This window comes from Cryptomeria japonica, chromosome 10 (genome assembly GCF_030272615.1).
Source record: "Cryptomeria japonica chromosome 10, Sugi_1.0, whole genome shotgun sequence".
Lineage (NCBI taxonomy): Eukaryota > Viridiplantae > Streptophyta > Pinopsida > Cupressales > Cupressaceae > Cryptomeria > Cryptomeria japonica.
In genome coordinates, this window is record NC_081414.1 from 729,687,687 (window position 1) to 729,712,830 (window position 25,144).

Below are 25,144 nucleotides of genomic sequence, written 5' to 3' on the forward strand. Positions count from 1 at the left end.
ACTAAAACTTTGACTAAATTATGTTTGAAAAAAATATTGAGCCAAAATTTGTGAGAAATTACTATTTGGCATATAATTTATCAACGCCATTACTTTAGCAACCACTTGCATAAACTTCATTAGTTGACAATGATGTAATTCACTAGCTCCATCTTCATCAGCCCTATCTTTATTAGCAATATAATTTATCAACACCATCACTTTAGCAACCACTATTCTTAACTTCATTATTTGATAATGATGAAATTTATTAGCAAAGATCTTAAATATCAAAGGGAATCCATAGTTTGGTAGTGGATATCTAATGGTTTTTAGAGTCAAATACTGTAATAAATTTTGATAGAAAGATGTCTACTAGTGATTATGGTTGACAACTATCAATAGTCGATAAATTTGACAAAGCAAGAGCATGCACTTGACTCAACATATATCATTGTACCATGTTATGTGACCTATTGATTATGATATGGTACATTTATCATGTCAAACCCAATGACATAATATACTTGAATGGTGATAGTATAATACATAACTAAACATTTTTTTGGTTTAACTTGGATCTAGTTGTGTATACAAAGAAAATAAACTTCATAAATATAAGGAAATATATTCTTTGAATTTAAATCAAGTGAGAATTACACAATAGTTACTATGGGACTAAAGTTAATGTTATAGGTTAACTTATGATGATTTGGATGGATAATTAAGATGATTCAAAAATAGGTTTTCAAATCACCAAGATAGATAGACATTTAAGGGGTTCTTTCTCCCAACTTACCTAACACACTAGGTTCCCTAGACCTACTCAAAACTGAACTAACTTAGTGAGAACAAAAAAAACACTTCAATTATCAAGGGAATACATTTAAAACAACTTAGGACATTGATAAAGACCTTTCCCATTCATTTTATATGTTATTTGACATGTGGGATGATGACATGCTTCACAACCACCCCAAATTCCTAGTAGCCCTCCCTTTTAGAACAATCATTAATATCTTTTTATATAGAACGTATATTAGGACTACGAAATTATTTTTGGATATTTAAAACATATCAAAAAATGAGCCTAAGGTTTTTTGGAAAGTATGCATCAAAAATTGACTTCTACCGCTGCTCAAGAGCCCCAATTAGCCCTATTTTACAAAGCAAGTGCCTTATTTTTACACTCCAAAACTAAAAAAATAATATGTAAAGGTTTAAAACATCCTTAAAAAAGAATTTAAATACGTTTTGGGCACCCAATCATTCAGATTTAACACAGACCCACTCAAACCTTCACTTCTTTAACCTAACACATGGTGATGTTAGGCAACCATTGCAACAAACATGCTTAAAAAGTTGACCCATGCAAAAAATGAAATAAAACCACTTGTATAATTAAAATTAAAATTGCACTTTCTGAGTTGATCACTTGAACAGTTCAATGCATATGCACACATTTATTTTACAGTTGTATCTTCAAAGCAAGCCCAAATGCATTGTACTTACCAACAGGAAGTAAAATTGTACAGGAGAACTTTCTTGTCCTCCCTCTATGGGTATAATTCTATACGGGTCTCATTCTCTGTACGTAAATTAATTGTGCCAGAAGTTTGCTTTGACGTTGACCCACTTTAGATAAGGTATGACAGCCATATGTGAGCTTCAAGTTGCACTAGCATTTTCAGTTCCCAATACTTAATCCACAACATTGAATCTATGATTTTAATGATGATCAATAAGCCCAAACTGCCAATCGGCTTTAGTTTTAACAAAATTATTGTGCATACAGTTCTGATTGTCGAAAGTTTTCTTTTTTCAACTTTCTATTGTAAGGAGTAGAAGCTGTGATCTCAAAAAAATGAGTCAAGTTCATCCCGACTCTCCCTTTTCTCCCCATGTTTGTATTGATCATAAATTTTGTTCAACCTCATCTACTGTCTTCACGGTTTGGAAGAAATCTCTCTTGCTAAATGGCAAAGGATTCACTGTGTTTGACTCGTTGGGACATCTGGTTTTCAGAGTCCAGCTTCTTCTCATGGACGATGCAGGCCAGCTTCTTCTCACATTGAAGCGCAAGGTATCCTTTTACATTACTTTATTTATTATCTGGCATTTATTTTTTTTGCAGTTTATGTATTGAAAAGATCGTTCTAAAATCAATTATGCATGTCTTCTAAATGATCTTACATTCACTGGATTGGGTTTAAACGATACACTGTAAGTTTAGGTAATTCATCTAAACTCAGATTAATAGGTGGGTTTTTGTAGAGGAGCAAATATGATTTTAGATGTATGTTGAAGTTTAGAGTATGTTGATTAAGTCAAATCATTCAGTGATCCATTATTAGGAAGAAGATGTAAAGACTTTTGGATCATATTCAACGATCCATCATCAAAAAAAGTATAATGAATTTATCACATTCAATAAATTGTCATTAGGAAGTGTATGTAACGACATTTCAGATCACACCCAGTGATCTATTATCAGAAAGAAAATAATGAACTTACATATTCTGTGAGAGAGGAAGAACTTATGCAATATGTGCATTGTAATTGTATATATATTCAATATTTTTTGTAAGTTACAATTAATTATCAAAGCCCCACTTGGGCGCTCCATTTTGTGCATTCGGTGGAGAGTAGCAACAAGTGGCCATCTTTTTACTCAGTCTTCACTTTAGTTAGGAAAGTTGAACTTTCTATGTTGATTCACTTTTTATTAAATTAATTATTAGTTTATAAAATTAAAATATAATATTTGGAAAAGAAATAAGGCTAATATGAATCAGTAATTTCTTTTTTTGAAAGAATCAAACTAATATATTGTTAATAACAACAATAGTTATAATGTATTTTCAAGCTTAAAACTTCACCTAAGATCGACACTCTAAACACTAGAAGAATTATAGTAACATAATGCCATAAAAAATATGACATTCTTCATACCATGTCCTTAATAGACATGGCAAGAAGACTTACGAAACCGCCAATGGTTTCTCACAGACCATCAACAAAAACGTAACAACTGCCATTAGTTGCTACTAATTTTTTCTTTTCTTTATTTCATAAGTACCAACTTAATCGACCAATCTTCTTGTTCTAACTTAGAAGTGTAGACTTCATAATTTCTTCATTCACCATAGATGAGACAACTCTACACCACCACCTATGGTTGTACTCAAAGGTGGTAAGATCTTGAGATCAAAATCTCCATTAGACCTAGATCTACATCTCGAGGGTTCATTCTAGATGACCCTGCTTGCATATTCCTTCGAGGGATAGTTTGCTCTTGAAGTCTAGAGGAATTTCACCCTCTCCTCTTTTAAGAGTTCTTTGATCTCTCTTTGATCTAGGTCTATTTATTAAAATTAGCCCAACAATAATAAAGCAATTTCTAATTGTCTTCAAATTGTGTACATACATACACAATTACATAGGGGGACATATCCTTCCAAATAATACCGAATTCTATAGAGAGTGACTCAAGCACACATCACATATACACAAGACGACTAGCTCATTCATGTTATAAATACACCGTGACTAGCTCCAACATACATCACATGTATACAATGACTAGCTCCAATATGCATCACATAGATTTAGTGATTAGCATTTACATAGTGAGAAATTGGAACATCCACAATGGATAACTATCACTTGCTCATAATGCATCCATTATGCACTATATTGTGGGTCTCATCCTTTTCCTTGGTCTTCTGCACCAATGAGCAAGTGGGAACATGATTCAATGCATCCCATGCTACATCAAGTGTTTGTCCTCATCCTAACAAGGTCAAGTATACCATTTTCACATCAAGACATGCTAATTATACAATGTGATTGGTCCAATTATTACCTACTTATTCTTCATTAGAAACTCTTTTCCCTATAGTCCATCGACATCCATCATGAACATGCAACTAGCCTTGAGGCCTACATGCTACTGGAAAAATTTGCCCAATATCCTAGATCAATGTGAGGTATCCTTCGCCTGCATGCAACTAGCGTTTTAACCATCCACTAACTAGGTGGTATGACTGATAGTGTACCGACATAGTGCACTCCTTGACTATTATCAATCTCGAGCAGATAAGCTTATCTTATGCAAGCTATAAGATTTATTATTCGTTGATCACCTCAGACAGAGATGACTAGTCTACGTGCTAGAGGAATACAATCCTCTGTCTATGCTCTCGTAAGAACATATCTCCATTTGTTCTCTTAAAAGTCAGCACTTGTACATGGCTTACAATTATAACTGGACGAGAGGTTCCTAATTCAGAACAAGCAGATTATAATTGAGACACGTCTAAGAGTATTTACATAAACTCTTATAGGTCTAGGATTTAATTTCACTTGGATCCAACTCAATATGGTCTCTACTCAATACATAAACAAACTGAGTATAAGGTGGTCTACCCTTTCACTTTATCAACTCATCATTTAAAAAAATAATATATATTAAATACAAGTTATAAGGCATTCTTAACTCTTCCATAATCTTCTAGTGCCTTTTGGGCCTCATTTGAAGCCTACTAAAGTGGAAAGGTCAACAAGTTATGAACAACCCTATACCTTGGAGTTATCTCCCCTAGTCCCTTCCCCTACAGACTTGAGGTCACATGGGCATTCTTCACCCAAGCACCACCTATGTTCCCAATTCCAAATGGGTCAAAGCCACACATATTTCTCTTGACATGGTCTCTTTAAAGGATCTTCGTACTAGTTTTCTCATAAACAAGATTTCATTAATCAATAACATTGACACTAGTTGAAACATTATAACTTAGTCCCTACTTTACCATCCCATACTACAACACTTCACTTTAAAGATACTGAGGTTTTTGACTCAAGTCCTTTTATTATTATTCATAAACCAATTTGAATGTCCCAAGGTTGGTTTTATCAACCTAAGGGCTAAACTTATTAATTAACCTAAAACTAACATAGTCCCCACAACCCCTAAGAAGCCTTCCATCCAAAATTCACATAATATATTTAATTGAGAGGTTCTTCTACCTTGGGAGTCAGTAGATATCTTGTAGTCATATAAAGTCTTTACCCCAATATCCAAATACCATTGTAAATTTATATAGATTATACTATCATTATGCAAAATAAGGATAAAATGGCGTTAAAGTAACTTAATTCACCTATTGCCCACTACTGTAGAATTTCCCCAAATGACCCATAAACACATGCATCTTGGTATCTTCTCAATATAACCCTATCTCTAATATCTTCAATATTACAAGTATCCAAAAATTACGGGTCTTACAACATAAGTGAAGCCTTGCCTTAGTCATTAATCCTACCCAATATTCCATCACCCAACACAAACATTAGTACCCCTTTTATTTGAATTAATATAGGACTCATATTTTAATGAATTTATTAAAACACATATGGAAGTCCTGTAATGCATAATATAATGAGACACACTAAAATGAGTGCTAATTAAGCATGGAATTGGACACCCTAATTAAAGGTGTACAATTTACAACACTACAATAAGAAAACCTAAAAAATAATTGAACACTATGAAAATTCTCATAGAGTATAATCAACATCACTATTACGAACATCCATAAAATCTCAATGCTATAAAAAAACATAAGTTGGATAACCTCCCCATCTATAGAAGAACCCAAACTAGAGAACAGACCTCACAAAATGCCTCCCTATATTCCTAGGTGTGAATCATATAGTTTCCATACTTTCCACATCAAATAGGTAGAATCAACGAGATAGAGAGCTCTAACCATCCATTAAGAGTGATTCACAATTGAATTCTTTAAAACTAAATATAAATATTTTTTGAAAAAGTGCATGTCCTACATGCCATAAAATTTGACAAGATACACAATTATATGATAAACCAATTTAGTCAAATTAATTAAGAGAAATAAAACGTTTAACATAATTTGAGTCCATATGTCAATTGCTAGCTCAATTGAAATTATTAAAACCCACAAGGCTTACCCTATTTTTTTAATCCTTCATCCTATATCTCTCACCATTTTATCTCATTCCATTAGATGAGTGTACAATTTTTAACCAAATTTTTTTGTAAGCCCATATTAAATGTCTAAACAAAGGGCATGCACTTTTTATTTTGCAATGTTATTGGCAACATAGTTCTCATGCACATTGATCTTTGTAGGAGTTCACCAAATGAGAAAATGTGTGCTTTCCCTCCATCCCTTGTGTGCTAGCATGTCCTCTTATAGATTTGTAATGAATTTGAGGGCCTAGTTAACTTTGATGAACCATTTTCAAGTAATAAGCATTATAATTGTCAATACATAAAAAAAATCTCCCATCTATAAATACAATGAAGGTATAAATTAATTACATGTGACCAATTTAATTAATTGATGGTTGGATAAGAAGACTTGGCAAAGGCAGGTGAAATTGAATGGTTTATGACTGAATGGGCAAAATATAGCCATAAGGTATTAACTTTAGACATCCAATCTCTAAATAAAATTAAGACTACATGTTGAATAGCCAACTTGTCATATGTTTACTAAGTAGCATATAGATAAGAAAATTAGGAGTTATCAAGTTCAAGATCATTAGTCTTCGAACATTGAAAGCAAGCCAAAGGTGGTCACTAATGGTATGGCCAATGGGTTGTGACCTATTATAATTGATCATGTCATCATTAGACTTCAATGCTTTGTGGGGTCATGGACTAACTCAAAGAGGAATATGAAGACTAATTAGGAGCAACTTGATGTGCCTCATTTTGAAATAAAGGGCATCGGTGCATAGGTCAAAAATATAATATGAATGGTTTAACCTATGTATATGGAATATTTTTAATTTGGTATACTATAATACATTTGAGTAGGGAATGATAAATATGCATTGAACTGTTAATTATTGATGTAAGTATTTTCTATTTGGTATGCCGTACAATGAGTTTATGCTTTGTTTTGATAAAGAATTATTTGTGAATCTGATTCACATGTGCTGGTTTCTATGTTGAAGGAGAGGCGGCTGGATGGGGTTAATTGTTGGCTAGCTCAGGTTCTTCGACAGATTCTCAGTTTGAGTGGACTTTTTTATTCTCTCTCTTTTTCCCATATTCTTGAGGAATGGAATGGTGTAGCGAATTTTTTGGCTTAGTGGGTGTCTGCTCACTTGGAAGGATGGCATATTGTTGACAGGAATCCTTTGCCTTGGGATCTTTCTAGTGTGTTAGATCAAATATTAAATAAAGATAAGATAATTTAATGGTTTGTTGTTGCTGAGGTTTCTTGCCTTGTTGCTTTGTATCTGCTTTTTGTAATTAATAAAATTTTACTCCCTTTAAAAAAAAATGATATTAACCATAATTTTATATCACTCAAGAAAGAGTTTATATATGAAAAGTGGCCTTTATAGTTAAAAGATCTAGTAAAAATCCATTTTCAAGTATGCTTTGATGGGAATCCATACCCTCTTCCCAGGCTCTAATTTGAGCATAGGCAAGCTTGATTTTTTTTTTGCATTTAACTGGATCTAAATTTGAAGTTTAAGGAAAATTTTCATGAAAGTTATAATGGGGTCAAAGCATAAAAATATGTTCCTCTTGAGCCACAAAAAAACATGGATTAAATTATGCACCCAAGCACAAGGGTTCCTCAAACACACATTTAAACACACAGTGCATGTGTGTTTGTACAAGGGTATGTTGTCACATGGAAACTCCTAGTCACCTATATAAGGCTAATGTTGCTCATTTATGACACTTCTCATTTTCATGTTCAAAAATATAATCTTGGTGGCCACATTCAAGGAAATATTTTTATATGCTTTAATATAATAATATAATATGATGTCTATATAATACAATGTAAAATATATATTTATAATACAATGGATATATATAGAGCTCTCATCCAAGGAAAGATGTATAAAAAAGAGTACTAAATAATGATTCAAACCACCAATAGACATGAAAAAAGATAGTCACGAAAACACTTAAGAACTAGGGTAGAAAACAATAAACCTTCAAAATAAATAAAGAAACAATATCAAAATATTTTTAGAGGATGATAAGTAACACTTTTACAAATATACCATCTGCTAAATTTTGATGGCATGCTAGCTTCTAACCTTCCACTTTCACAACTACCACTTACATACTAGAAGAAGGCACAAGTTCGGTAACATGACAATCTATAGAATAATCCAAACCTAGGAAAGAAACCCCATGAATACCTCCAAATACTCCTAGGCATGAACCACATGGTTTCTATATCAATTAAGTAGCATAAGAGAGATAGATACCTCTAACCAATTGATAGAATGAATTGTGCCATTAAATTCATTAGAACTAGCTACAAATTTATGTTGAAATACTATAAATCTTACATGCCACAAAATCGTACAACACTTTCAAATATTAAAAACCTCATTCTCAACCATCTTTCATTAGCATAGGAGAAAAAGACAACATAATAGAGGTAAAGAAACATAATAATAACAATTTTAGCATACAATCACTCATTTTTGTAGAAGGAACTACACTGTGAGTTTAGGAACACAATTTTGATGTATGCAAGTTATGGACCTTCTAGAGATAGATTCTCCAAGTATTGATGCTCATAAAACAAACTTAACCAAGCCCAAATAAATATCATCAAAGCAATAAAACAAAACCTATATCCTTCAATTAATCATCTTACACCTAATACCCAAGTCCCCAATTTTAGTTGAACATCAGTGCACCATGCTTGAATAAAAGAGTTACATAAAAAATCCACCCAATCACACTATAGGTAAGTCCTAAGATCAATACCAACAAATTACTAACCACTCAATTATTAGAATACACACAAAAAAATCTTTTCAAACCATGCCATAAAAAGGTAGCCAAAGGAAGGAAATACATATGTATATATGTTTTGACCTAGGAAGATATCAAGTTCGAGTATGTTGTTGAAATGAAATTCATTAATAATGAGTCAACAATTTGTGCCTTCAATCCCTAGCCATAATGTATATAAGACTAAATAATACTCAAACTTAAAAGAAGTTAATTTTGTTAGGGATAACTTTTGAACTCAACAAATAATTAAGGGGAATAAAGTCATATAAATGATTAATCCTTGATCACAATTCTAAACTATCACTCTTTAGAAGAGAAATTAATGTTTACTAATTCCAATATTTGAAAGAAAGTATTCCACATTTAATGCAATCATAGACATATGTTTTCATAAGAAACTATAAAATCTAAACATAGGCACACAACCAATCCACACTAATACTAAAAAATCACATAATCTTATGACATTAAACTTAATTCATTATACATAATCAACAATCAAAATTACATTCTTATTCTTTATCACAATGGGATTACAACATGGTAAGCCTCAACCACAATTCTCACATTTTGCTTTAGATTTACCTACAGATCTAGACCTATCATTACCCTTATATTTCTTATCTCTATTATTCTTCTTTCCCTGCATCTTCTTAAACTTGCCTCTCACAACTAGGGCATCAAAGGAAGTATCATCCATGGACTTCTTTCTAAATTTCTCACTTAACAAAATGCATATGATATTTTCTAATATTAGTGTTGATAAGACATTATTGAGTTTTCCCATGGATTAAGTAGAGAAAAAATTAATACAATGCACTTATCCTTTTCATCTATCTTGACCCTTATTGATGCAAATTGACTAAGATTTCATATTAAAAATTTATGTAAGTGATCAATTTTTAAGTCTTCCACTTTCATCTTCAAATAATTGATAGCTTCTCTTTCAATGTAGATTTAGTAACTAGACTCTTAGATTGATATAATATATTCATCTTCTTCCAAAATGAATTTGTAGTATCTTCGTTAGGCACATTCATAACAAATATCACATACATTACTAAATAGTACTTCTAGCTTTCTTATCTAAATTTATCCACTCATCATCAACCATACCCAAGAGTTTAATCAAAGAAGATGCTACATCGCATGGAACTCTTTTTACTATAAGATATTCCATATTCAACTTCTATTGTTTGAAGTTTTGATTGTTGAAATGTTTGATCTCAAAACTTGATGTTCTAGCCATAAATTAATATTATTTTTTCTTTTCAAAAAAATATTTCAATGTCGGTCTTTGTGATTAGTTGTATGCTATTTGTAACAAACCAATTTTTGTAGGGTTTACCATTGCATATACTAAGAACTGCAATAAAAAATGTAGTAGCTTCACAAGCAACTACATAATAGTTGATACAAAATGTTGGGGAATTACATCTTTTATTACATGTATGACCCATAGACTAAGATTAAAGAAACTTAAGATTATATCCAGAAAAAAATAGTCAACAGTATTGACAAAACCTATCTAATAACATTCACAAAAGTAAATGAAACAATATACATACAAAATACTATACAACACATCAATATTTACGTGGGAGACCCTTGCAGGATAAAACTCACCACCAAAAGATGTTCAAAAGTATATTATTTAGAACCAAAGATTCAATACAAGGTGTTTTTACAAAGTCTAAATATATGGTCACATCCTTCTTTTACATAAACTCTCTAATGTATCACACTATAGATGTTCACTTTAATGCTAACTTATATAGTATGTACAACCATTCAACTTAGAAATTTCACATAAAATGTTACATATTGATGTGCACATGAGACACCCAACCATCTAACTGTCAACCCAATGCATAAAATATTAGGAGTCATGCAACTCTATTTTGACCATAGTATGACATCAACATACTACACATATCAACAAACGTTGTGTCTCCACATGGATAATCACCCTATATACAAAGCCACTACCATACACTAGGAATCAATAGAACTACATACTTACAACTGTTGATGAGTTTATATTTTCCTTTGTAGCCATTATTATTAAGTGCATGCTTGCAGTAATACATGTAAAGAAATAACTATCACTTTTGACTATTTCCAATAACTTTTGCCTAGAATATTATCCCACTTTTAGGTTGTGTTGCATGGACTCCAACTTTGCTACAAGTACTTTTGTATTACTGTCATGCTTCTAGAAAATATTTCCTTTTATATCCTCCAAGTGACTTGCAATTATTATGATAACTATACAACATGTAACTAACAAGTACACTAAATTTCAACATACAACCACATCATTGCCACATGTCAACCAATGTGTACATGCTATACTACAATACTTGAAGCTAATTGTACTTGGCCACACTATATTCTATAGGAAAACTCTTCCTACAAGGCCTTTATGTAGATGAAGCTTACCCAAATCCCATTAACATGCACATATTTAGATAATCCAATTATTTAGGGCATCTACATTGATCTTACCTTCAAATATAGGGTTATCTAGGTTGACTTGTACCTTGCATGGTTTGCGACCACCAAATGGTTGTTGTGAACTGGGAGGGTTTTGAGGTTGTCTACAAATATTTGCAAAACCCTATATGGGATTCCTTCTATATTATGTGCTTGATGCTCCTACAATTATTCCCATTATTATACAAATCATCCTCTATCAAATCTTTTGGAATATTTGTTATGTTGGAATTAGAAAATATTTTGTTTCCTACTAGCAGACATGAAGGAGGGTATGACAAAGGGTCATAATTTTCAAGCTCCAACTTCTTATATTTATATCTCTTGTGAACGAGAATACAAGCATAGATTTTCTAAATACCACTCCAATATCACTAAAAAATGACATGAAGTGAGAATCCTTTAATATTAAAAAAATGGGGACGATGCATAAATATCTCAATGGAAAAATCAATCAAAGAGATTAAGATAGGTTATATGTGTGGGAGGTTTGAGTTATGTTATAGATTGAGAAAATGAAAATAATAATAGAAACATAAAGAAGGTAGAAAATAACCAAATTATAATTTGTAATGACAACACTATGTTAGTCTTATTTTATACATGATTTATGAGAGTAGGTGCATTGGCTATCCCTTGTCATCCTCTCCTAAATGTCTACTTGACAAATAATGCTTAACTACATTAATGTTCTAAAATAGAAAAAAATTATGTGATTAGTAACACAACAACAATGTTAGTCAACACAACAACACCTAGTTCCCATACAATGTATTTGATAGAGCTATTGAATTCACTAGGAATAAGTTTCTTTTTATCTCACGAATCCATTTATAACTTTGAATTTACTATTTTGTAGGTGGACAACTTTTATTTTTAATTTTTGATATTTTAGGTTATAACATTCCTATTTCTATTGTATTTCCTATTTATAAATCAAATTAGTCAATTTTAATTTAATAATTTCCATTTTGAATATGGTCTATTTAATAGTAAGTACAATAGAATAGTAATCCCATAATTTTTATATTTTAAATTGAGTCAATCTTATTGTAGTAGCTCAAAATCTTCAAGGAACAATGATTCAAAATTCCAATTATGATGGACAAATCAATTTCAATACCACATAAGAATTTGATAGAAAAACTTTGGTTTATATATATACATACACACACACACACACATACATGTACATGTACATGTACATGTATATGCACATATATGTATATGTATATGTATATATATACATGTATATGCACATATATGTATATGTATATGTATACATATACATATACATATATATACATGTATATGTATACATATACATATACATATATGTGCATATACATGTATATATATACATATACATATACATATACATACATACACACACACACACACACACACACACACACACACACATATACATATATATACACATATGTATATACATATATATACATATATATCTACATGTATACATACATATACATATACATATATGCATATGTATATACATATATATACAAATATGTATATGCGCGCGCGCGCACACACACACACACACACAAAAGGTTGAATACATAAAACACATCAATTTCATATAATTTGACATTCACTAATTATTACTTAATTTTATAAATTAATGGTATTCATCTAAAAAACACTGAAGACATTCTTTTAGATCTATGAGTAATTTCATATCTGTTGTCCCAAGATTAAATATAAATTAAAGGGGATGAGTATCCATAGTTGATTGGATAGAAACTAGTGGATTTTAAACGATATCTAATTTGAAATATCTTGGTCTACAATGAGGCTATAATCTTCATTTGTCTACAAAGAGGAAAATTTATAGAGTTAATATTTAAAAAATAAAGTGGATATAACATAACCAATTGTTATTTTGAGGCCATTGGTAACTCCATTGGCAGCTTCTTGAAGGTTGATGATCATGCCACGACTTCCATGTGTCACCCAACCTTTGCCTGTGTGTTAATTGATATTGACATATCTTTGCCCCTCCCTAGGGATGTGGTTCTAATGGTTGGAGATAGGCCATGGACTCAATCGTTGGATTATGAGGGCCTCCCTTTTTGCTGCCAAAGATGCTTCTCAATGGGTCACTTATCTTCAGACTGTTCTCTCTCCCACCACAAAGGTGTTGCTACTTGGTGGAAGGATGCTACTGAAGATCACTTGACGATTAATGCTTCTGAGTCTTCTTCTATTGACTCCTCTTTGGAGGATGATGCTCCTCCTGAGATGAGGTGCCTCTTACTGTTGATGAAGCCTTTGTTGATGTTACTGCTACAGTGGACTCTTCTGCCCCTTTGGCTCCTACATATGTTGCTCCTGCTCAACAACTTTGCTCTTCTCCTGGTGATTATGCTCTTGTTGCTATTCTACAACAACAGTCTGCTATTGTTTTGCAACAACAGTCTGGCAGTAATTCTGCGGAGCCCTCCTCACCTAATTTTTCTTTGAATGTTCCTAATGGCAGTGTTGCCTGGACTGTTGTTTGTCGCAGGCGAAAGGGAAAATTTGCCCCTCTTTCCCAACCCCCCCTTTGTCAAGTTTTGGGTGTTTCTCCCCACTCTTGAGATGGGTTGGGTTGTTGTAGGTTTGACAGTTGTTTGGTTTGTCTGACTTTGTTTGTTTGGGGTTTGTACCCTTGCTTGGTCTGTTTGCCGCCTTTGGGCTTTTGTTTAATTTTTTTATAGCCTTTTGGCTATGTAAAGGTTCATCGCCCTAGTAAACACTTCTTTTTTAATTAAAAAAACATAACCAATTGTTGCATTGAATCAATTAGTATATGGGTGTCATAAAAGATAAGTAAGAGTGCCAACTGAATCAATGTGATTGTTTTTGAAGTTGTGTTGCTTAATTTCCTTCCTCATAGAGATGCGACTAAAATAGATTTCTATCTCTCTCGCTTTTATCAAAATAGATTTGAGAAATGAGTTGAGGCAACTACCTTTCCTATATAAATCTATTGGCTAACTATCTATCTTGCCTTTATTAATATGGGTTTAAATTTTCTATCTAAATAAAAATAAAATAGTGTACTTAATAAATATTTTTGAAGTAAAATCAAACAAGTCTTAGGTAAATTAAAATTTATGTCTTAGCATATGGTATATAGTAGACAAAATAGATTTAAAGTAAAATCAAATAAATTTTAAGTAAATTAAAATTTATATGTAGTAAATAAAATAATTTTTCCATTTCGTAATGTTCTTAGATATATACATTTAAGATATCTATACTAGTTTTAATATAGAGTAGCAAACTTTTAGCTTGAGAATGTTTTTTTTGTCTCTAAAAGAGTAGAAGCATCTAAATAATTAGACTACTTCTACATAGATTGAAGTTTCATTCAACTTGTTGTAAAAAATTTAATGATCCCCATAACATCCTCTACAATTGGTCATTGAGTAGATGTATATATACTATTTTTATTTTTTCAATAGCTATCTAAGGTCTTGCATTGCCAAAATTTGATTTTTGTTTGGTTTTAGCTTATAATATACATACTCACCCTCTTAGGATATACATAAAACATCTTCATCCTTATCCATCCATTCTTATTTTAATAATTTTATCCACATTTTCCCTCTCCTATCCTCCCCTAGCTAAAGTTGCATCTAGATTTGCCTTTACATAAAAATTAAAAAATAGTTTTGCATCATTATGTATCAATTTATATATAAATATGTCATATTATTTTTATAGTAAGTTTTTGTTAGTGGGTCTTCATTATATTGTTGAGACTAAAAGTTTAAACATCTTTTTTATTTCATGTGTCGTCTTAGGTGGACATCTTGCCTACAAAAACATGACATGTCTTATAAATATATAAAATATAAACACTGTAAAATACAATTGATTATGAGCAATATTGGGAAAATTAAATTTCACCTACTTATGTAGTTAAAAATAGTAATTGATAGAATAAACGATATATGTTAACAACAAAAAATAGTTTTAAATATTAAGCTTGCTTGGACAACCATTCTATTCATAAGTACTACCTATATTATGTATACATAGTAGATTGTGATAATTAATCATCTTTTTGTAGAATTTTATGATAAGAAAAGTATGCCATAACAATTCTTAGGTGGTTGCCAATTAAAATTAGGAGTGATGCTCATATACATGATAAGGAATGTACCATCACAATTATTGGATGGTTGCCATTTATAGTTGAATACCATTATGTTTGGAGTAAAAAGGAATAAATGCCTACTACTATTGAGGAGCCCATTAATGCCTCGAGCCCCGTGCCCCGGTGCACGTTTAGGGTGCCCCTAATGAGAATGCCAACAGACGAAACCTTAAAGTAAATAATATCGAGATGCCAGAAGAAAACTAAAAAAGGGTGCAACACCGAGACTTCCTGGGAGGTCACCCATCCCTGTACTACTTCGGCCCAAGCGTGCTTAACTACGGAGTTCTGATGGGATCTGGAGCACTAACGCTAGTATGATCATACTCATTATGAGCTTGTTGTAGTGTGTACTTAGCAAACTATGTCCCACGTGCGTATCCACCCCGGGCAATGTGCACACTGTTGGAACCCTAAAATTTGCAATTTTTAGAATTCCAAATTCCAAGACAAGGAGCAAGAAAAATTCTATATATATATATATATATATATTGAATAGGTACAAGTAATATATTTTATATTTGTTGCACAATATGAAACCATAACATAAACACAATAATGGGCATAAAAAATGGAGTGTGAAGCACCAAAGGGGGTATTTACATCATTTAAAGACCATTTATCCATTATATACCCATAAAATAGCCTTAAAATACCTCTAATATGCCTAAACAACTTGTAAAGTGACAATTAATTACATAAACTAAGGCAACTTCGGGATTTGGAATTATTTTTATTTAAAAGGGGGGTGTCTTTTCACCCAAAGGGGTATGAAAACCATTCAAACACATATATATGTGTGATGTAAAATGTAAAGAGAGAAGAAAAACAGAAAAAATAGAGATACAATAGGTGGAGGCAATTTTGTACTTTTAAACTTTTTATCAAAAATAACCAGTTGCATTTTCTTTCTCATATGTGTTGAGAGTTAACATATTTTTAGAAGGCAGTTGCTTGTGATATTATCTAAAGGAGATAAGGTTATTTGTGTTCTTCCAGTGAAATTTTGTGTTTCATATTGTAGATTTGGATAAAAAAAGATTTACTTGTGAATTGTAATCGTTCCATGTATTTCTTCCTTGGATGGTCTCTTAAAAGTTAGGGTTAAATTCATTCAAGTAGTTTACAATATAGACATTGAAGTAGAGCTCATAAGAAACAATAACTGACAGACTCGTTGAGAGGGGGTGGGTTTAAAAACTGTCTCATAAGTTTACACAATAAGTCCTGAAGAAATATAAGACTCTGTAGCCCAAATAAGAGGAAAGGCACTGATCATTTGTAAACAAACTCTTTAACCTTCCCAATTACCTTTACCTTTAAGCATTAGGATTAGTAGAGTAGGTATAGTAAGGTAATTTAGCCAAAGTGTAACATATATACCTTTGTAAGATACATAGATCAATACACACATCTGAAATCAATCTGTTTGAGAAACTTATGCCATTCTGAGACTAGGAGATATCAGATTAAGACACTAAATCTGCTATAAAAAGCATTAGTTGAAGGACCAACTAGTGAGTAGGTATACCCGCCTAGGTCCTACAGAGCCTAAAGTGAGAGAGTTAGTAACCAAATAGGTTCACTCTATAAGTTGGCCAAGTCAATTGGAGGGTTTGATCATAGGAGTTGGCATTTCCTTAGAACCTATCCAATCTGTTGATTTGAGACCCAACACACACCTTGGGCACCTCGCCCATGGTGCGCACATGGCCCAGGTGCACACCCACCCCGACCATGGTGCACACCCTCCCTGCCCAAGGGCACCCGATTCGCCTAGGATGCACGTTGCCCAGGTGCGCGCACGCGGGTGCACACTTTGCTAAGGTGTGTGCACCTGGCTTGGGTGTCGGATGTGCACTCGACCCCGCCCAGGTGCGCGCACCTGGACCGAGCGTCGGGTGTGCACTCGACCCAGCCTACGTGCGTGCACCTAGCCCAGGCGTTGGGTGCGCACCCGACCTGACCTCAGTTTGCGCCCACCCTGGCGAAGTGCACACTGCCTCGGGTGTGCCCCGAGTGCACCTCAGTGTATTGCCCCAATGCACAGCGTCCCGACTGCACCGTGGTATGCACATAACGCCTTAGACGCACCAAGGTAGAATGGTGGACACCTCTATTTAATGCTTCAAAGTTCCATGAGGAATTTACTTGCGATTTACGAATGTTCCTTGTTATAAGAAAAAAAAGTTTAAGAGAGAAGGATCTTTATACTATGATAAAGCAAAAATCTTTAGAACAATTTTTCAAGTCATCTTAACTTTCAGTTGGTAATTATCTTCTAGTATCTTACTTGTCTCATTGCTTAATCTTTCTCTTTACACAATAGTCTAGTCCCTTTTGAACCCCTACTTACCTAATAAAAAAAATCTATTTATAGGCAAAAATGTTTCTTTTTCTATACTTGTTTAACAAATAAAGGTCTTGAATGCAGCCTCAAGCATTTCCCAATAATATGGTCTTAATTAGATCTAGCAACCCATCGAAGCCTCAGAAGCACAAACCTTCTGTTTCAGCACAGTCTTCATAAGTTTAGATCCCAAATTCTTCTGAAGGTACTTGTAAATGCTTTAATAGCAGGGGCAATCCCCAACATTTGAACTGTGTATTTCTTGATTGTGACTTGTGACTGACACAAGCAAGTGTAACAAAACAATCTGCTATCAATATGGGGCAGTACTTCTAAATAATAGGAAGATTTAGGAATTTGAACCCTAATTGCTAAATCAGAGGAAATATCTGATTTAAGTCCAAGGAAGTGATTTCCAATATTGCATTAATGCCATCTTGAAAGTTGAAAAAGCAATTTGTAGCAAAAGGAAAACGTCTAAATCTTCCTGTAAGAGGGGTCAAAATCATTCTTCAGAAAGCACAGAGTTGCAGAATTTGTAGTGACAGTATGCTATCTCTTTGAATGGTGCAGGACAAACAACTTGATTTTGGTAATACCGTTGAAATGGAATGGGGCGAAATGATTTGGAGGTGGAAAGAAGAGAGGATGTAAAATGATAATTACAAATGTGGAGCATGTCTGTTCAGAGACATTAATCCCACATGTAAGCAAGGTATGATAAGGGGAAGAGAGGACGAAAAGAAATAGAGAAGAGATGGTAATCAAATCTCATACCTTTCTCGGCCTTTTGGCTAAGATCAAGTGTAGTATCTGTTCTTATCAGTTTAATATCTGATATGTGGTTCAATGAACCACACGATATTAAATTAATTTCTTTAGGGGGAAGCTCCAAAAGATAGCTTGCTATCAGGGCCTTCAAGTGTCGCTTATGTATTGCACTACTGCAGAAGCCTGGCGCGCCCCAAACCCAAAGCAATCCACAAATCAATTGAGTTTTCAAATGCTAAATTAATCTGCAATTGAAATTCATGTCAATTTCATTGAAAAATATGTAGATTAATCCTTAAGATTTTGTTTGCTTCTGTTTCGCATTGAATCATCAATTAAGTAGATGAATGGTGTGAGTCTCCTTATAATTTATTTAAATTTATATTCATGTGCTTATCTTTTGTGGCTGATTCTATATTATTATTATGAATTTCTTCAAACAGAAATTATGAAGTGGAGACTGCTGAAATGGAAGATTTGTGCTTCTGAGGGTTTGATGGGGTTGTTAGATCTAATTAAGAACACAATATTAGGAAAATGCTTCGAGGCTGCATTCAAAATATCTATTTGTTAAAATATGTACAACGAAGAATACTACAGGTAATCCCACTTACCCACTCCCACGCCGGATTTAAATTTCATGTCTGTACGGATGTATTTAAGCATTTTTGCCCATGAAAGGAAAATTTTCAGAAAGACTCAAATACTTTGAAGTATTTTCAGTTTAGGTAGATGTTTCTTTAAACATTTCATGCCTTAAGATTTGAATAACAACTTTGAATATACTCTAGCCAAAAGAGGTCTACTCACAAGATACACTTTCAGGGAAAATACTTCAGAATATCCGAGTCTGCCTGAAAATCTCCTTTCCATTTCATGCGATACACTTTTAGGGCAAAAATGCATAAATATGTCCATATGAGTGGCGAAGTGGGCTTATTTGTAGTGTTTACTATTTTGTACATCTTTGACAAAGTAACATTTTGAATGCAGCCTTGAGCATTTCCTAATAATGTGGTCTTAATCAGATCTGACAACTCCATGAAAGCTTCAGAAGCACCAATCTTCTGTTTCAGCAGTCTTTATAAGCTTTGATTCCATATTCTTCTGAAGGTACCCGTTAATGACTGAAGAGGAGAATTTCCCTAACATTTGAAACTGTGTATAACCCCAATTGCTAAACAGAGGAAAAAATTGATGGCAGTTGCATCTCTCATTTAAGTCCAAGAAAGGAAAGTGATTTCCAATATTGCATGAATGCCATCTTCAAAGTTGAAAAAGCAATTTGTAGCAAAAGGAAAATCTGTAGAGCTTCATGTAAGAGGATCAAAACCATTCTTGAGACAGCAGAGGGTTGTAGAATTTATAGTGCTAGTATGTTATCTTCTTTGAATGGTGCAGGGCAAACAACTGGATTTTGTCTGAAGGAAATTTGAACACTGTATTGCACTACTGCAGAAGCTTGGAGCTCCCCACAAACCAATACAAAGACAAAATTGTATTCATTATTTCTGCCCTGAAATTCTTACTTAATCTGCCATCAAATTAAAAATCTGTAATCCAGTCTTTTGAGACGTGATTGTATTTTCCCGACGTAATTTTTCTGTGTTCTGGTTATGCACAGGTTTATATTTGGGTTTCTGGTTTGAAGGATCCACAAAGAATTACATAGTCTAATCTTCCCTAACTAAATCCTCCAACACCTAAGAAAATTTGAGAGGCAAATGATTCAGATCCTCAACATACCAACCCTTCATATTTCTTATGTGATTGATGATGTATGAATTTAAGGTTGGCTAAAGGGAATCACCTAGATTAAGGGATGAACAAGGCTGTTATAAATGAATATTGAGGTATCTATTATGGATGTTTTATTTTTCTTGGTGGATTATATATATATATATATTTTTGATCCGTAAAGACAGAGTCGAGATTTATATTAATTTGAATTAGTTACAGTATCTTCATAGCTGAGAGGCATAGCATAGAATTTTTTTTTTCACAGCATCGAAAAGAAAGCCTATCAATATATTATTTTTATAGAAAGGTGTATTGACTATTAATTTAGCATATGTTTGAAATGAAATTTAATATAATTTTTTAAGGTTTTGTAATTAAGGATTTAATCAATTTAGATTAGTGTTGTGGAACAGAAGTCTATAAAAAGCTATTAAACACTTCAAGTAAAGATTTTGTTTGTGGTGACATATCTTTATCTATTGTGGAATTATTATAAAATTCATTCACTCAATTTGAATTTGAACATTCTTAACATAAATTAATATCAATATTGAAACTAAGAAAGTAAGTGTATGATTGTTTAAAAAATAAAATAAAATAAAATGATTGGTTTGTCTAATGGTGACGTGGGGGTCAATATATAAGAACATTTATAGGTCTCAATCTTATATATATTTTGCGGAATCATCAACTTTACCTTGCACACAATCCTTCAAATTTTAAGTAAATGAAAGATGTTAGCTTCTATCACAAGTATTCTTCTTTATATTGTTTCTTGTACTCTTTTTAAAAGCCATCTTTATCTTTCTTGTAATATTATTTATGATTCACTATATTCTTTGTTCCTTGTGCTCTTTTTAAAAGTCATCTTTCTCTTTCTTGTAATCTTATTTATGATTCACTATCTTCTTTGAATTTATTCTTAAATTATTCTTTATGTGCTTAATTTTCAGAGTTGCAATTATTCCTATTCGTCATCTTATTTATTTCCTAATGTGTTCTAATGGTTGTGATAGCATTTGTTGATTTAATGCCCTGTATTTTTTACAAAATTGCACCAATAGTTGTGACTTAAGAGTTGTTATTGCTGATGATGGCTACCCATAATTGAATTAAATGTATCCCTTAGATGTAAAAAACAACAAATCATGTGATGCCACGTCAGCACAGAAGTATCGGTCTCACTTTTTTGGGGGGCTATTTTGGATACCTGGGCAGAAAACATGTTGATGTGGCCCTTTTTGGGGGGCTATTTGGGATACCTTGGCAGAAAGCATGTTGATGTGACTTCATTTTGATGATAACCTTAGTTATAAGAAGGGGACTTGTCAAGTAAGTTGCTGTAAAAAAATTGGTAGTGATTTGAAATTTCCAACTAAGATTTTGAGATTTGAAATTTCCAAATAAGATTTTGAGATGCGCAAAGTTAGGGTGCTCAATTATTAGATTCTCTCCCATAAATTGTAAAAAACAATTTTAAACTAGAAACATACACATAACAAGAGTTGTGATGCAACTGGAGTCCCTACCTCTCGCCAGAAATGGAAGATTTGTTCTAGGAAAGTGTAGTGATTGAAGTTGGAAGATTGAAAATACAAGATTGTTATAACCACGATTTGTCACAGTCACTTACATTGACTAGCTATGTGGCATATTTTGAAAGCGACACCATATCTAAAGGAGAAATGAATTTTCAGGTCTACAATGAGGCATAAATTTCACTTACAAGCATTTCTCTAATTGATTCACTTACATGCTTTCCTCTAATTGATTCACTTTCAAAGTATTTTTTAAGGTAACCGAAACATCTATGATGTAAACAACCTATGCTTAGCACAAAACACTAATCCAAAAAAATGTAAGGAATACTTATCATATACAAAACAACCACAATATAAAGGACTGAGTTCTATTCACCCAAAGATGAGTGAATAAGTTTAGACACGATTAATTGAGTAATGCCATTGATACCTTCTGTAAAAATGCGAGTAACTATGTTGGGGTCATAGACGCCTAACTGACAATGGAACAATATTCATAAGATTATAGTGAAAACCTCATCGGGACTATGAATGTCTGTTGGCAACGAGGCTTTAACTAAGATGCTTTTGAAATATGGATAACTCATGTAGCTAGTCACACTAGATTCTAAGGATCAATAATGATTAAATGAGTTAGAATCAACCCACTTGCCAACACATAGGTAATCGAAGACTACGTAATGGGATCCAATATGAGACTTCTCTTCTCTTTTGAGCGCATATCCTAGTCACAAGATGCGTTAGGATGAGTTGTCCAAAGGTTCCGAGCATGGATTGACTCCTTATCTCTGAAATGTTCTGTAACACTTATCGATGCATGATAATGTGGCATATTCACACAATCGAAATAGAAACTTCTTCTTTCTGTGCATAACATCATTCATTTGCATAGTCAATTAGTCTGATAAAAAAAATCTTTTTCATTAGATGTGAATTTGTGATATCATGCAAACCCCCATAGTCAAGCAACCCATTAGTGAAGCAAGCTATTATCCATAGATTTCTTTTGCTTTGTGGAATCTATAAACTTCAATATCTATCTAAATTTAAAGGCTAATATTATCAGTCAAGAAATTTTTTAATGGAATTTACGACTCAATGTTGTCAATCGAATTTATGGCATGCCATCTGTAAAAGAAAGAACATCTATCTGAAGTCAAAATATAGACAATTCTAATACTTCAGAATGTTTTGCAGTCTGCTTGAAAATTTCCCTTTCATGGGATACACTTCCTAAAATATCGAATGTATTTTAAGGCAAAAATTCATAGATACATCCATACAGCCATAGATTTCAGCGCGCAGGTGGGAGCGGGGAGGAGGGTTTACCTGTAGTATTTATTTTGTTATACTTCATTAACAAATAAAGATTTTTGAATGCAGCTGCAAGCAATTCCCCAATAATATGGTCTTAATTGGATCTAACAACCCCATTGAAGCCTCAGAAGCACAAACCTTCTGATTCAGGACAGTCTTCATAAGTATAGATCCCAAATTCTTCTGAAGGTTCTTGTTAATGCTTGAATAGCAGGGGCAATCCAATATTTGAACTGTGTGTTTCTTGATTGTAACCTGTGAGTGACACAAGCAAGTGTAACAAAACAATCTGCTATCGATTTGGGGCAGCATTTCTGCACAACTGTACTTCTAAACCAGAGGAAGATTCAGGAATTTGAACTCTAATTGCTAAATCAGAAGAAATATCTAATGGTAGCTGCATCTCTGATTTAAGTCCAAGGAAGTGATTTCCCATATTGCATTAATGCCATCTTCAAAGTTGAAAAAGCAATTTGTAGCAAAAGGAAAACCGAGAGTTGCAGGATTTGTAGTGATAGTATGTTATCTCTTTGAATGGTGTAGGAGAAACAACTTGATTTTGGTAATACTGTTGAAATGGAATGGGGCGAAATGATTTGGAGGTGGAAAGAAGAGAGGATGTAAAATGATCATTACAAATGTGGACCATGGCTGTACAGACACATTTATCCCACATGTAAGCAAGGTATGATAAGGGGAAGAGAGGGCAGAAATAAATTGGGGAAAAACGAGACTTAAAATTCATACCTTTCTCGGCCTTTTGGCTAAGATCAAGTGTAGTATCTGTTCTTATCAGTTTAATATCTGATATGTGGTTCAATGAACCACACGATATTAAATTAATTTCTTCAGGGGGAAGCTCCAAAAGATAGCTTGCTATCAGGGGCCTTCGAGCGTCGCTTCTGTATTGCACTACTGCAGAAGTCTGGCGCACCCCACAACCAAAGCAATACACAAATCAAAATGCTAAATTAATCTGCAATTGAAATCCTTGTCAATTTCATGCAAAAATACGTAAGATTAATTGTTTAGATTTTGTTTGATTCTGTTTTGCATTGAATCTTCAATCTTATTTTGCTTGAGTAGATGAATGGTGTTAGCTTCCTTATAATCTTCTTTAAATTTATCTTCATGTGCTTATCTTTTGTCGCTGATTCCATATTATTGTTATGAATTTCTTCAAACAGAAATTCTGAAGAAATACATTCTTATGGAGACTGCTGAAATTGAAGATTTGTGCTTTCTGAGGGTTTGATGGGGTTGTCAGATCTGATTAAGAGCACAATATTAGGAAAATGCTCCGAGGCTGCATTCAAAATATCTTTTTGTTAAAATATGTACAACGAAGAATACTACAGGTAATTCCACTTACCCGTTTCCGCGTAGGGTTTAAATTCCATGGCTGTATTTAAGCATTTTTGCCCATGAAAGGGAAATTTTCAGAAAACCTCAAATATTTTGAAGTATTTTCAGTTTCGATAGATGTTACTTTAAACATTTCATTCCTTGAGATTTGAATGACAAACTTTGAATATACTTGTACCTAAAAGAGGTCCTCTCATGGATTACACTTTCACGGAAAATACTTCATAATATCTGAGTTTTGGTTTTGTAATTGAGAATTAATCAATATCGAATTGTGTTGTGGAACACAATTTCATAAAAAGATGTTAAAAATTTTAAGTTAAGATTTTGTTTATGGTAACACATTTTTATTTATTTGTGGAATTAATATAAAATTGATCTGATCAATTTAAATTTGGGCACTCTTAATATAATTAATATCAATATTGAAAATAAGAAAGCAAGTGTATAATTGTTTTGAAAACAAAAATTAAGAATAAAAAAGGATTAATTTGTCTAATGTGATGTAGGGTTCAATATATTAGAACGTTTATAGGTCTCAATCTTATATTTATTTTGCATGTAATCGTCAACTTTATCTTGGA

The 25,144-nt window shown here is 32.9% G+C and overlaps 2 non-coding genes and 1 pseudogene across 2 annotated transcripts; 2 read left to right on the forward strand and 1 right to left on the reverse strand.

The window, feature by feature from the left end:
• Positions 1 to 15,686: 15,686 nt before the first annotated feature.
• On the reverse strand, positions 15,687 to 15,805 carry LOC131045582 (5S ribosomal RNA; annotated as a pseudogene).
• Positions 15,806 to 18,599: 2,794 nt separating this feature from the next.
• LOC131045584 (U2 spliceosomal RNA) lies at positions 18,600 to 18,794 on the forward strand. Its single transcript, XR_009105833.2, has one exon. It is a non-coding gene; the product is annotated as a U2 spliceosomal RNA (small nuclear RNA).
• Positions 18,795 to 23,938: 5,144 nt separating this feature from the next.
• On the forward strand, positions 23,939 to 24,134 carry LOC131055722 (U2 spliceosomal RNA). Its single transcript, XR_009108479.2, has one exon. It is a non-coding gene; the product is annotated as a U2 spliceosomal RNA (small nuclear RNA).
• The last annotated feature ends 1,010 nt before the right edge of the window (positions 24,135 to 25,144 follow it).